General features: G+C 38.5%; 1 long non-coding RNA gene across 1 annotated transcript in view; it reads left to right on the forward strand.

Moving 5' to 3' along the window:
- Positions 1-16,028, forward strand: part of LOC120924816 — a 19,511-nt gene extending 3,483 nt beyond the window's left edge. The window contains exons 2-3 of the long non-coding RNA XR_005746432.1: positions 380-463; positions 15,407-16,028. This is a non-coding gene — a long non-coding RNA (uncharacterized LOC120924816). The remainder of the gene's footprint in view (positions 1-379; positions 464-15,406) is intronic.
- The last annotated feature ends 388 nt before the right edge of the window (positions 16,029-16,416 follow it).

A 16,416-nucleotide genomic window follows, 5' to 3' on the forward strand; every position in this document is an offset into this window, starting at 1 on the left:
ATAGACGGAATAATGTACACATACATGTTTCAGGATACATGTGTGGTTTCAAACAGGAAAAGTGTGTTTAAGGTAGTATGTAAAAGCAGTAACTACTTAAAGTGTATATATTTATTTTTAATAATACACAAAGGAAGTTAAAGAGAAGCCCAGTAGTAGAATAGGTTGTGCCCTATGGAGATGATCATTTTAGATGGACTGGCTTCCTGTATGCTAGAATTTTAAAATTAATGTTGTGTCACAAGCATTTAAATATTATTTCTTTGTAAATTAGGACTGATTTATAGTTTGTATACATTGTTTTGCACACATTTAAATTTTATACTGTTGCGCTGTTTCTTTTTTCTATAAATAAAGCTGTTCATTCAATTATCTCAAGAATCTTAATAGGTACTTACATTTGAGCTGATAAAGGAAAGCACTGGCTTGCATCTGGTCTTGTTTAAATCACAAACAAACAGTGGTAAGCAAAGGTGAACTGTTGTATATATTGTTTCCCAACTTGTCAGCTTTTCTAATCCCTCTCATTGAAGTGAAATGTACAGCGCTGTCTAGTGACACAGTGCAGGCCCATCCACTTCAAAGCACCTCCAGCCAGGTGTTTCCTAAGCATGTGTTTTCAATTAGTCTGCTTGACATAGCACTTGTCATATCCCAGTACCCACAAGATAAAGACACTTATTTTATAATCAGAGCAAAAGATAAGGATAATTTACTTGTCCAAGCCAGTCCCTAAGGGCCACATACAGACTAGGATTTTGGGGCAACTGCAATCATTTTTCACACTTACTTGATTTATGTGATTTATATTTGTGCATCTCCTTAGGGAAAGCTTCCAAAAGTATACATCAAAATGTGTTCTTATCTCTGCAATTGACCTGCTTCTGTCACCCTGTGTTGCTGTCTATTTTTATTGTATCCAGGTCTCCTTCCTTGTTGCAGCTTTTCTCTGACAAACTCTCAAATGTTCTGATTGTCAACACTGATTCCTGAAAAAGACACTTCTAGGAGGCATATTGCCCAGTCATGTACAGGCATACCCCACTATTAAGTACACAATGGGGTTTATTTACTGAAGCTGGAAAATGCAAAATCAGACTCACTTCTGCATAGAAACCAATGAGCTTATTCAATTAATCTTTGGCAATAAATCCTGAAAGCTCATTGTTTTTAATTTAGAAGTGAGCCTGATTATGCACTTTCCAGCTTTACTAAATAAACCCCATTGTGTATTTAAAAGTGGGGCATGCCTGTACTATTTCAGACAAATTACATAATCTTGCTGGCTGCACACCTTTACTGCTTATTTATAAATGCATTGCCTTCTGAAGAGCGATCCAAGGTGAATCACTTTTCGGAGGGCTGGCTTTTAACATGTGGTAGGGAGAATCCTATGTCAGTTTCTCACCACCTGTTTAAACCCCTAAATATCTACACCACCGGTTGCTCTGCAGACCCATTCAGTTCAATGGGTTTTGTTGGGAAGGCATATAGCCGGCCAAGTGAAACAAAGGGAATACTTTTGCATGTGTACACCCAGGTTTGCGGCAGCGAACACATGTTTTTACTGCCCGTGAACTATAAAATTGAAACCTAGCTCATCTCTTAGGCCCCTTTCTCACAGAGGCGGTCTGCAGGCGCTATTGCGCTAAAAATAGCGCCTGAAAACTGACCTGAAACAGCGGCTGCTGTTTCTCCAGTGTAAAAGCCTGAGGGCTTTCACACTAGAACGGTGCGCTAGCAGGACCGCTCCAAAAGTCCTGCTAGCATCATCTTTGGAGCGGTGAGAGGAGCGGTGTGTTAACCGCTCCTCCACCGCTCCTTCCCATTGAAAGCAATAGGAAACCATGACTATACCGCGGCAATGTGCCTCTGCGGGCAGTATTATCCCCTTTTTCAGCCGCTAGCGGGGGTTAAAATCACACCGCTAGCGGCCAAATACTGCCGCAATTCCGACGGTATAGCGCCGCCACCGCACGTCCCCGCCCCAGTGTGAAAGGGGCCTTACACCAAACTCTTCTGGCTCTCGATTATTACCTTTATATCACGTGTGTATTACTTTATTCTTTATGCACATTTCAAGAGATCTACACGCCTTGCAACCCTCCTCCCCAAAACACTTTATCCCTGCATTTTGGTACTGTCACATGTATTTTGCATGTTTTCAGAATATATATATATATATATATATATATATATATATATATATATATATATATATATATATATATATATATATATATATATATATATATATATATATATATATATATATATATATATATACACACACATTCAGGTCCGGTGCAAGGATATTTATGTACATAGGCAAAGGTGCAAATTAATTTGTTTTTGTTTTAACTTAATTTGTTTGTTTTTTCGTTTTTTGGGTCATTCATAATGATCGCAATTCATAAATTCAAAAATGTGTAAATTCTAAATACCCGAAAATAAGAAAGAAAATCTGAAAATTTGAAAGAATAACTAACTAGCTAAATAATTAATAATAACTAACTAATAAATTATAGGTATTGCAATTTACTTTCAAATTTGGCTGTTAGTGAACGTAACAAATTTATCCAAAGTTACGAATTATCTGAAATAATGAATGCTGCATCTAAACGAATGGAAACGGAACAAATTAATAATAAATAATAGTAATGATAAAAAGTTGTTATTATTATTATTATTATTATTATTATTATTATTATTATTATTATTGTATTCTATTATTATTAATTAGTTAGAGTCGATTCACACTAGGGGCTTCATTCAGAGGCGACTCCGACACGACTTGAGCATGAACCACAGGGCGATCTGGGGCGATTTACAACACTACTTGAAGTCGTCTCCAGGACAGGAGACTTTCCAGTGGCCAATAAAACAACAATCAGCTCTGGGAGAGGGAGGGGGAGGGAGGGGGGCAGGAGAGATTTGCCTGAGAAATGTATGTTATCTTCCTGGAAAGTCGCTTCAGTTAAGACAGATCCGACTTCTGAGGCGATTTCCATTGAAATCAATGGGTACAAATCGCCTACAAATCGGATTGAAGTAGTACAGGAACCTTTTCTGAAGTCGGATCGCCTTGAGTCGTGTGTATTAACACCGCTCCCATTCACTTCCATTGTTTTTCTCTACAGCACGACTTGGGACGACTTGAGGCGACATGAAGTCGGATCACAAGTCGCCCCAGTGTGACCCGGCTCACTTGTTTAGATGCGGCATTCGTTATTTTGGATAATTCGTAACTTTGGACAAATTTGCATTTGTTGCGTTCACTAACAGACAAATTTGAAAGAAAATGGCAATACCTACAATTTAAAAGTTATTTATTATTAGTTAGTTATTATTTAAGATTTTCGAATTTTTGGATTTTCGAATTTCCAAACTTAGGAATTTCAAAATTTTCAAATTTATGAATTTACGAATTTACAAATTTTTGAATATTCAAATTGCTAAATATTCAAAAAAAAATTGATCTGCCAATCCCTCCCCTCCACAATGCAATTCCCCATGTTCTCTGCTTTGACCATTCTCGTGTCCTCTGTTCTGACCCTCACGCAGTGGATGGTATCAGTAGGGCAGTGGATGATGTCAGTGTCAATAGAGCTGTAAATGATGCCAGCAAGACAGTGGATGATGTCAGTAAAGCAGTGCACATATCAGTAGAGCAGTGGACAGCGTCAGTGTGGCAGTGGACTTTCTCAGTAGAGCAGAGGAAGGGAACAGTAGAGCAGTGGCCAGTGGTTTTTCTTTTTATATTATCTTTCTATATTATTTTTTACCATTTTTTTTTTTTTTTTTACAGTTTTATTTTTAATATGTTTTGCATTTTCTTTACCAGCCCTGTTTTGGGTCTTAGGCCTCGTACACACGGACGGACTGTCTGCTGAAAAAGGTCCGTTGGACCGTTTTCAGCGGACAGTCTGCTGCCGGATTTCTGTTTGATGGTTGTACACACAGAAATCAAACAGAAATCCGCGCGGACACGATACGCGGTGACGTTGCCGCGCCGTCGCCGCGATGATTATTTGGCGACGTGCGCGGCCCTGGAAGGTCAATGCTTCCACGCATGCGTCAAATCACTTTGACGCATGTGAGGGCTTTCGGCCGAGCGGACATGTACGGTGAGTCTGTACAGACGACCGAACATGTCCGACGGACAGGCTTCCAGCGGACATGTTTCTTAGCATGCTAAGAAATTTTTGTCCGCTGGAAATGGTCGGCTGGACAAATGTCCGCTGGAAACCTGTCCGATAGGCCGTATACACGACCGAACATGTCCGCTGAAACTGGTCCGCGGACCAGTTTCAGCGGACATGTTCGGTCGTGTGTACGGGGCCTTAGACTGCTGATGCCTCGCTTTGAAACAAATGAGATTGAGGACACCCTTAGCTGCACAGAATGAATGAACAGGAAGAGCTCCTCACTGTCTCACTGTTCATTCACAAATGGAAACATAGTTTACTAAGCTTCAGTTAATAATAAACACAATGACTCATTAGTGCCAATTACTCCCTTTGTTCATTAGGAAAAGCAAGGGAAAACCAGCAGCACCTCGAGGGGTGGGGGAACCAGTGGAGCACACAGGGGGTCCAGGCAGCAGAAGGAAGTGGAACCTGGACAGGAGGGGTGGCATATACTGAAACCAATCTCCTGTATGTTACTCCTGCAGCCAGTGGGATGGAGAAAGGGAGAGGCAGGCATTCAGCAGCTGCAGAAAGAAAATACAGGGATTGGTTCCTATAAATACCGCTACCACTGTTGTTCCAGTGTAAAACATAATATGACAGGGAGGCCACATGGGCCACCGTCGTGACCCGTATGACCCCTCAAGCTCTGTCAGTTCCTTCCCCCCATCCCAAAGGTGCCCTAAGGTGGATGCCCAAACAGCTTTTTGCTGGCGCCAGTTTTGTATATATTCCCTCAATATGTTATATGTTTTTGTAAAATTTTATTTTTCCTTAAATATTATAACAAGGAATGTTTGTATTTTGTATTCTGTAATGTTCTGTGTGGTTGACAAAGCATGTATGTTCATAATATGATATCACTGTATGAATATCACAGAAGCATTCACAACAGTAGCTGGCCCCCCCCCACCGAAGAGTTTACTTTTTAACGTCCCTAAAACAATTGCACTGACACTCATACACAAACAAAATGGACCAACATTTTTCAAGTACTGGGCTACAGCCCAGTGCCGGGCTGCAACTTTCCTTCAACCAGGCCACTTCTTAACAGTGTTCACAGTGGGATCACCTTCCCCTATAGAGCTGGCTTGGCATTGGTAGTTCCAGGTATCGCACTCTCTGCAGTGCTCTGCTGTCTGTTAACAATCTATGTGTCTGCCCTGGGTCCTCCAATGACCATTAGGGGAAGGGGGCACACTGTCGACCCTGATAATGGGACACACTGATCACCAGAGTAAGGGAGCACACTGACCACTAGAGTAAAAAAGCACATTGATCACCAGATTAAGGAGAACACACTGACCACCAACATAAAGGAACATACTGACCGGCAGTGCAAGCGGGCATACTGGGATCCAGTGTAAGGGGAAAGGTTCTTGAATGTGTATGAAAGAGTGCCTGGTACAAAAGTTCATCTCACTTTGAGGACTTTTTTAAGCATTTAATGGTTAAGAACATCAGATACAGCGTTTCAGGGGAAAAATCTCCTCCTCCTCCTTTAGGACCTGAGCAATTGTTGTTAACTAAATCACAAAATAATGCACAAAGGGATCTGTGGTAAGGTTTAAGACCACCATGTAATGGACATACTGACCATCAAAGTAAGGGGGTACACTGACCACCAGTATCAGTGTATATTATTTAATCTGCAGTAAAGTTATAGAGTCTGCAAATTATGGTATATAAATCTAAAAATCGATCAGTCCTGATATACTGACTGTCTATCCCATTTTCTGAGGCCTGAAAATGCCAGAAAAGTACAAATGCTCCCCCCCCCTTAAAATGACCCCTTTTTGAAAAGTAGACAATCTAAGGCAGGGGTGCCCAACCAGTGGCCCGGGGGCCACATGTGGCCCGCAGATCACTCTGATGTGACCTACGACCTCCTGCTCTGGGATGGAATAAAATACTGTTATTAAAGGTCAGTTGTATTACTAAAATCACAGTGTATATATGGGCATATCTGTTCTGCAGTGGCTACTGGGCTGCTTTCAAACTGATCCGTAGGTGCAGAGCAGTGCACCTGCGGGTTACCTGCACTGAGCCATAGACTTCTTTTATTACCTGAGTTTGGTAAGCTTTCTGAAAGTGCACCAAACCTGCAGAATATACTAGAAGTCTATTGCAAAGCGCAGTATAGTGGGCTGTTTCCGTGTCCACTCTGCATATACAGAGTGATTACAGACCTGCCATCTGCTCGCTCCGCTCATTATGGCCCATGACCGGTTACCAAGTCTCTTAAGTGGCCCCCGCTCTTCAAAAGGTTGGGCACCCCTGATCTAAGGTATTTGGTAAGAGGCATGGCAAGTTTTTGAAGTTTGAAGTTGAAGTTTTTTTTTCCCAAATTCTTCAGAAAATGAAGAAAGATTACACAATTTTATATTTACATACTGTTACCAGCGCAGTACAGCGTCATTGTATAACTAACTATCAGGGAGAATGACTGGTGAAAATATGTTAAAGTATATGTTTTTATATTTTTAATTTTCTTTTTTTTAAGATTTTTTTTTACATACTGTGACCAGAGCAATAAAGTGTTACCGTAGTAAGACTGTACTACTCTAGGGAGGTGATCGGGAGTTTTTCTTTTTCTTTACACACTATGAATGCTTATAACAGTGAATATCAACCATTTCGAACCATTTCCATCTGTACCATCACATGGTACAGATGGACTGTGATTAGCCATGCCTGTACCATGTGATCGCAGTGACCAATCACAGAGATCATCACAATAGTACACAATGAATTGCATGAATGGAAGCCATCCATTGCATACAATTTTCATGTGATCTGCTGTGATTGGTTACAGTGATCACATGGTACCGGCAGCAGCCTGGTACACTGATCTGTTATACACTGTGTCCAGTGGACACAGCGATTGACAGATCATGCTGTAGCATGGCCCTGGGAGGATTTCATATGATGTCCACCCAGAACGGGAAAGCTCCTGCCCAGCCATTATTTGTCTATAGGCCAGACAGTTATGCATTATATGTACATTTTTAGGATTTCTAAGTGGTAAAGCAGAACTCCAGTAAAAAAATAAAAATAAAGTAGTAAGTCTGCTGGAGACACTGCCCGAGAGAAGGTGAACATTGCAGCTAAAGCTTTTTTTTTTACTTGGTGCTGGATTACAAATTGGAAAATTAACCTTGAGTTCTGCTTTAACCACTTCAGCCCCAGAGGATTTGGCTGCCCAATGACCGGGCCATTTTTTCATCACTGCGTCGCTTTAACTGACAATTGCGCTGTCGTGCGACGTTGCATCCAAACAAAATTGATGTCCTTTTTTCCCACAAATAGAGCTTTCTTTTGGTGGTATTTGACCACCTCTGCGTTTTTTTTTTTTTTTTTTTGCGCTATAATCAAAAAAAGAGTGACAATTTTGAAAAAAAAAACATGTTTTACTTTTTGCTATAATAAATGTCCCCCAAAAACATCTAAAAAACATTTTTTTTCTCAGTTTAGGCCAATATGTATTCTTCTACATATTTTTTGTAAAACAAATCACAATAAGTGTATATTGATTGGTTTGCGCAAAAGTTATTGCGTCAGCGATTTTTATCATGACTGTGACATTATGGCAGATACATCGGACACTTTTGACGCTATTTTGCGACCATTGTCATTTATACAACGATCAGTGCTATAAAAATTGACTTATTACTGTGTAAATGACACTGGCAGGAACGGGGTTAACCACTAGGGGGCGAGTAAGGGGTTACGTGTGTCTAAGGGAGTGATTCTAACTGTGTGGGGACTGGGCTACCAGTGACATGACACTGATCACTGCTCCCGATGACAGGGAGCAGTAGATCAGTGTCCTGTCACAAGGGAGAACAGGGAAATGCCTTGTTTACACAGGCATCCCCCTGTTCTGCAGCTCCGATCGTGGGACACTGGCAGACATCGAGTCCGCGGGTCCCACGGGCACGGAGCTTGCGGCAGGGGCACGAGCACGGCGCAAAATTGCCATTCAGCCGTGCCATTCTGCAGACGTATATCGGCCTGGCATGGTCGGCAAGCAGTTAAAGTTTCCTATCCTGCTAGAAGCACAGGCTCTTCTTTCCCTAGGCTGCAGTTTCACTTTTGCATGGAATGCTGGGGAACAGATTACCCTTACTCAGCATTTTCATGACATCAGTGATTTGATTTTTTTATCTTGTAAGTGCCATATTATTAGGCAAACAATTTAGGGTCATTATTCTAAAGCATTTGATAGCAAATCTGATTTAGTATCAAATTTAGAAGTAACCATGAACATAACTTAGCATGCATATTTAAATGCAACAAGATTGTACTTAATAAATAATGTAAAGATCATAACTTTGAAGTACCACAGAATGGAATAAACAAGGTATGTATTCAGGTGTGGTCATGGTAGCATATTCACCTTCTATGCACATTATTTTAGAAGTGTTTTAAAATTAAAGTTACAAGGAGCATTGCAAATGAGGCACATTATAGAATTTATTATTATTAACTGAAATGTCTTGTCGGAGGAATTTGTGGTTCCTACTGTTGTTTTTAGAGAGCATTGCTATACCATTAAACTCTTAGATAATTATGAAAAAAATATAACACATTTTGGATACATTCTCTATTGATAATCTTCCAGTGTATGGGCTGATTTGGAGTTTTGAAGCCAAGTGTTATAAAGGATGCAGTGATTCATGACCATGTCACTGTCTATATTTGCCTTTCAAAACCCTGAAAAGTTGGCAACCATTCAGCCTGTTCATATGTCAGATTTGCTCATTACCATGGATGGCCAACTCTGATCTAGATGGGACCATCAACTGCTAAAATTTAGACATTTTAGGTAGACCCATTTACAAATCCAGGGGTAGTTTAAATGTATGCATACTGTATCTATCTAACACCATTTACAGAAGTGCCAATATTCTGGTACAAGGACACAAATGCTTATACTTACTTGATCTAAGGGCCCTTCAGTCTGGTCACATGATCAGCTTCCAGTGCCAGCTGAAATGGAAAGGAGGGACAGCCAAGAACGGTCACCCCATAGTAAGTCTATGGGCGATGTCTCCGTCCAGGCTCTGCAGCCATTGTCACTGCTTTCTCCTTTCCTTTTGAAGCCAGCAGCTGTGCAGATCAAGTGACCAGACTGGAACACCATTAGGTTAGGTAAGTATAAGTAGATGTGTGCACTGCTAGAAAATATGTTCGTTTTTTTTTTCAGTCAAATTAATTTGTAACTTATTTGTTATGTTCCATTCGTTTAGATTCAGTATTTAGAAATTTAAAAACTCAGACATTCGGAAATCTGTAAATTAGAACATTTGAAAATCCTAATAATAATGAATAGTTAATAATAAACTATTACATTACAGTTATTGGAATTTCCTTTCAAAAGTGGCTGCTTATGAATGTAGCAAATACAAATTTATCCAAAGTTACAAATTATTATTATTATTATTATACAGGATTTATATAGCGACAACAGTTTGGATACTGGAGGAATCAGAGGGCCCTGCTTGTTAGAGCATACAATCTAGAATAATTCAAAATAACGAATGCTGCATCTAAATGAATGGAAAGTAACAAATTAATAATAAATATAAGATAATAATAAAACGTTTTTATTATTATTTATTATTATTAACTTATGTTCCATTCGTTTGGATACAGCATTCATTCTTTTGGATAATTTGTAACTTCTGATGAATTCGTATCCGTTACGTTCACTATCAGCCAAATTTGAAAGTAAATTCCAATAACTATAATTAACTAGTTACAGTTTATAGTTATTATTATTAATTAGTTGGTTAATATTTCAGTTGGTTATTTATTATGTAAATCATTGCGTAAACTGTTGGTGCTATATAAATCGTGTGTAATAATTTCAGATTTTTGTTTCTCTTTTCAAATTTCCGAATTTTTGAATTTTCAAATTTCCGAATTTTTGAATTTATGAATTTTCAGAAAAATTTGTTAAACGGCGTTCCGTTAATTTGAATATTTCCGAATTAACAAATCTGTGGAGTATCGTAAAAAAAAATGTGGAACTAAACAAATTGCATTTGTCTAAGTATGAGCATCTTTCCTTCACAGGATAGTTGGTATAGGGCTCATAATAGGGGTGCATGCAGGTTTAAGTTTAGTTTTGTCCGGACTTCTACTTTAAGTATAAAGCACCAACATATTATGTGCTGTACATTAAATAATATAGGAGTGGCAAATAATGGACAAAAAAAGGTTCATAATGCCATAGGAGAAGATAACCCTTCTTATATGGGTTTACATTCTAAGAAGTGAGGAGACCCGAGATATAACAGGGAACATTGCAATGAGTGCTAGTGATTTAAGTTAGTTAAATAGTGATGAATGGCTGGAGTACAGTAGTAGAGTTTTGAAGGACTGGAAATAAATGATGGTTGGGCTAGTCTAATAGGATGAGATAAAAAAAAATCCAGGAATTGAGGGCTGCACTAGAAAAATCATTGCATGGTGTTTATGATGACATTAGTGAGTCAATGGAAGAGTGGAGATAAAAAAGTTGAACAGTCAATGGAAGAGTGGTGGTTTAAAAAGAACAGAATTTGAGTGGTAAAAATCATTGAGGGCAAAGCAAAATAACTTTATTCTTATTTTGACTGGAATCTAGTGAAAAGACTGACAGAGGGAGAGAGCAGAGGAGGAGTGGAAGACGTAATAGGTAAGCCTTGTTCCTCTCAGTATTCATGTGAGATTAGCTTTAAGAGATAATGAGGACATGGCAATGAACATTGGTCTATTAAGTTAGGAAGGGATAAGCAGTAGGATTTGGAGATGTTTAAAATGTTAGTAGTGATGGTTATGGCAGAATTAACAGTGACATGAATTTGTGAGGTAAGTAGTATGATGCTGTCATTTACAGAAAGAGAAATATACAATTGTATTTCCATTGGTAAAGAAGAAAATATAATTAGCTTTGTTTTACCAAATCTGAGTTTTAGGGACCTCTTAGCCATTCATACTGAACAGGTTGATAGGCAACAGGAGAAATCAAGAGTATTTAGATTCCTGGTGCCCAACCTGCGGCCTCAGCAATGTGTAGTAGAAAAATCGATCAGGGTAATATAGCACTGATCTCTACTAGTCTCATGTACCATGTTCCTAGTTTCATATTATCTTCTGCAGCATATTCCCAGCCAAATATGTAACATGTGCACACTCTCTGACCCTCATTTTCTCTATTAGGTATGCAGTGTCTGACAGACCTCTCGAGCAGTACATATATTGAACTTTGGTGATGTCAGGAGTTGCATTTGAGGCCCTCTTTAGCTCATAAGTTGAAAAACAATTATTTAGATAGTAAGTGTCATCTGCATACTGATGGTATTGGACACCAAATAAAGAGATCCGTGTGGAAAGTAGTGGGCCAAACACTGAGCACCTAGAAAAACCAATAATAAGGGGTGATAGAAAATGAAAGATGAAACAACATTAACAGGGTTGTAAAGGTTCATGCTTTTTCACCTTACTGCATCCTATGCATTAAGGTGAAAAAACATCTGACGATTACAGGCCCCCAGGTTTACTTACCTGAGCCCTCGAAAGTCCTGCGTTGAGAACGCTCTTGATCACGGCCCTGTCTTCTCGACTCTTCTAAGCTCTTCATTGGATAGATTGATAGTATCGCAACCATTGGCTCGTGCTGCTGTTAATCAACTCCAATGATGCGATGGTCGGTGGGCGGGGCCGAGTCCTGTAGTTGGCGGCAATGGACGCCGGATACAGGACTCCGCCTTGGGAAAGCGCTTCCTAGGGGGGTTAGCTGATGCGGTGAGGAGCCGAGACAGCTGCCAAAACAAGCTGCACAGCGGAGGTAAGTATAACATGTTTGTTGAAGGAAAAAACAGAAAGTTGCACTAATTACAAATAAACAATACAAAATTAAAAATACAATAAACGAAAAATAAAAATAAAGGCAGCAGCTTGCGTGCAATACACAGAGCCAAAATAGAACAAGAAATAAAGCTGTGCCACTGTAGCACAGCTTTATTTCCTGTTCTATAACATGTTTGTTATTTTAAAAATATATATATATTTTTACAATCACTTTAAAGAAAATTTTGAAAGTTTGGCTTGATAAGTAAGAAAACCAGGGGATGGCAATGCTTAAAATGTGTCATTGCAGATGTTATTTCAGTGCAATTATCAGTACAACAAGAAAGAACAAAAACATGATATTAATAGTGGTGGCTATTGGTTCCTGGGCCCCTCAGTGGACACATTTTCACCATGTGACTAAGGGAAATACTGTATTTATTGATGTATAACACTCACTTTTTTACCCTGAAAATAGAGGGTAAACTGTGCATGCGTGTTATACGGAGGGGGCTGTGGAAAGTTTTTTTCCTGAAACTTCACTCTTAAAGTTAGGGTGCGTGTTATACGCCTGTGCGTGTTATACGCCAATAAATACGGTAGTTTCTAATAGAACCACGAATAGTGCTCATTGGAGAACAGTGGATATATCTTTTATTTCCTGTACTTTATTGCTTACACCTGTCTTTTCTCTTTTTCAATTTTTTTAATTGTCACCCAGTTTTTCCTCTTTGCTATCTTCTCTCTCTTTCATGTCTTACACTTCCATATCCCTCCTTTCCCCTCCCTCATAAAGCACCAGAACTAGATGAATGCATATCCTATGAAAGACAGTAGTGTGCTTCATTGCACTAGTGTGACAAAGCTTCCAGCCTAGCACTAGAAGCTGTACAGTACACGCTCTTGCTTTGCTTTAAATTTCAATCTCGGCTGCTGCCCAAAACACAGCTAAGTGGTAATGGCAACTCTTATGTTACATTAAACATTTTTACCTTATCCGTGTGAATTTCGCTGTCTGTGTCCTAGAAAATGAATGAATGAGTCTTGCTTGCTCAAGTCAGGATAAGTGATTGTAAAATGTAATGTATTTCTGTAAAATATAATTCCAGGTGTTGCAATAATTTTATGAGGTCTATGAATTTAACACTTTCTCATTTTCTATCTCCGCCATAGTTGTGCCACGAGAAGCTTTAAATGCTGAGATAGCGATAGTTCATCGGCATTATGCAATTGGAGCTGAATGCTGTTATATTCATTTGCTGTTTGCTTTTCTCACTGTGTCCTGGACTGAGGCATGCCCGTGGCTAAGTTCAAAGTTGATGTACTATGTCTTGCCTACACAATGCCAAAAGACTCTTAAAAGTGTTTCTGTTTTTTTTTTTTTGGACAACCTAATACAAAAAGTATTCCATAGTATTCTAGCTTTTAGTTCATTTAGATTTTTAGCCTTGAACTTTGCCAGACACAGTTGTAGAAATGTCTTATTACTTTTGTCTCTGATAATTTTACCCCTATTATTCCCTAACAGAATTTTTGCTGGATTTGCGACCAATGACAAGTTTTAATATGCAATCTCTCGCCACCTTTATTAGCTTAGATTAAGTATTGCAAAGCCTTTTCAAAATATATTACGTTTTAAGACATAAACAAATATTTGTATACAAGACATACATAAAGATATTGCATTTGCTTTTGAGAAGTGCTGGCTACTTTAGACCTTGAAAACAGGCAACAGGGAGTAACTCATATCTGAAGAATACAGTATATGATCAGTGCTAACCAAAACAGAGGATTGTGGAAAAATGCATTTGGTGCAGCCATGATGATTCATTTGTTTTACTTTATTAGAGGGTAGACATGTTACTACACATTACCATCTCTATTAATACATGACAACCATTTTGAAGGAAATATTGCTCCTGAAGGAATGACTAAAACTGGGGATAGCAACTTGCATCCCTGGTGTAAGAGGCTGGTGCCATAAGGGTTGTTGGCTATCTTCAACACTGCCAAACAGGCACTTTGAGCAAATATGGCAGTCATGTTGTCTATGTAGATACATAAATAAATAAATATACACTATATTGTCAAAAATATTGGGACGCCTGCCTTTACACGCACATGAACTTTAACCGCATCCCAGTCTTAGTTCGTAGGGTTCAATATTGAGTGGATCCACCATTTGCAGCTATAACAGCTTCAATTCTTCTGGGGAGGCTGTCCACAAGGTTTAGAAGTGTGGGAATTGTTTACCATTTTTTCAGAAAGCACATTTGCGAGGTCGGGCTCTGATGTTGGACAAGAAGGCCTGGCTCGCAGTCTCTGATATAATCCATCTACAAAGTATTCTATCAGGTTGAGGTCAACACTCTGTGCAGGCCAGTCAAGGTGCTCCACCCCAAACTCGCTCATCTATGTCTTTATGGAACTTTGTCTTGTGCACTAGTGCGCAGCCACGTTGGATCAGGAAGGGGCCATCCCCAAACTGTTCACACAAAGTTGGGCGCATGAAATTGTCCAAAATGTCTTGGTATGCTAATACCTCAAGAGTTAGTCTAGTTGGAACTAAGGGGCCAAGCCCAACCCCTTGAAAAACAACACTACACCATAATCCCCCCTCCACAATGATTTGGACTAGTGTACAATGCAAGGTCCATAAAGACATGGATGAGTGAGTTTGGGGTAGAGGAACTTGACAGGTCCTGGAATGCCAATAAAGTTCATGTGCATGTAAAGGCAGGCGTGTAAAGGTAGGCGTGTAAAGGTAGGCATCCCAATACGTTTTTACTTATATGTGTGTGTATATATATATATATATATATATATATATATATATATATATATATATATATATATATATATATATATATATATATATATATGTGTATGTAGATATAGGTAGATAGATAGATTTATTTTCCTTTTGTATTGATAGCTGATCACTTACACTTATACAATGTAACAATAAAAAAAAGTGCTCCTTATAACCAAAGAAAAGGACATGCATTCCAGATAAAAATGTATTAGAATTCTGACCGCAAGCTTAAAAAACTTTTTGGTGTATTGAGCAATCTTATAATCAAGGGCTCCCAAGGTACTAAAAAAATGTATTTAAAAAGCTTTGAAGAAACCCGGCAGTGTGTGTGTCCTTTGCCTGTTTGGTCTCTTTTAATATTCTTAATGTTATGATGGGTTTACATTATGCCTATAAGAATTGCAGACTTTTAGAGCCTTGATGTAAAGAGTTAAATATGAAAATTGTTATCAGTTATACCTTCTGATATTGTCATCCTAAACAACACAGTAAAACTGAAAAAAAAGGTTTCAAACTTTATAAAATTTATAAAGAAATGTATCATCTGTCATATGTTTTACAGCATAATGCCAACAGACAACAAGCAGCCACGAAGTGAATCAGCACCAATGACTCTTCAAAGTCCATGTGGGTAGACAGGCACATGGGTAGGAATTGAAGTCTCAGCCTTTGTATATTTAACACAATCCTTGTGAATGACATCTTCTTGGAAAACATCCAGAAACCTTGATCACAGGATGAACTTTTCTTGACTTTGTGAAACATTAACATCCAGTGCACCCAGGGACATGGGTATGCATATAAATCTGCGCCACAAGTCTGTCTGTGTATTTCTTTTAAAGACTGGCTTTAAATACTCCCTGACAACATAAGTGAATACATTTATTTTTAACTCCGCTAGACACAGTGGGATTTTTACTTTATGATACACTTTAAACAATGTTTGTGTCTTTGATTAATTAAGTTGTTGCAGCTTTAATATTACTTTTTCCCCGGATGACATAAAATAAGCAAGGTCAATGTGAATGGCTGATTTTTGTACATGCAAAATAACATTTAAAAGCTTTAGCTGGCATCTAACAAAGTGTCCTGCAATATCTACTCATGTAAATGATATCTGTCCACATCTAATGATCATTAATTCTATGTAGGCTTGATAAAAGTTCACATAGGACACATAAAGTATGGTGTTTCTTAGTATTGATATGTTTATGGCATAAAGAGAATTTGCCATTGTAAAACTCCTTGGAACATATTTAGTATGTAGTCAGAAAAAATACTGAATGTTTTTATAAAATCAGTAACCGCCTTCTTTTTTTTTTTTTTCCTTCCACATCAGGCTCAACCAAATAAAACAAAGGACAGCGAGACACGCTCACGGTTACTCCGCCCATCGGGTCTCCTCTGTGGCTTCGCATCACTTGTGGTTTATCCATTTTTTTTTTTTTTTTTTTTTTTTTTTTATTCTATGTTTCTTTTCTTTCTTATATATACACCAAGAAAAAGGTCATTCATTAAATGAATAAACATTATTATTTATAACTGTCATTACGACAAGGAGATCCCGCCCCT

This window comes from Rana temporaria, chromosome 1 (genome assembly GCF_905171775.1).
Source record: "Rana temporaria chromosome 1, aRanTem1.1, whole genome shotgun sequence".
NCBI lineage: Eukaryota > Metazoa > Chordata > Amphibia > Anura > Ranidae > Rana > Rana temporaria.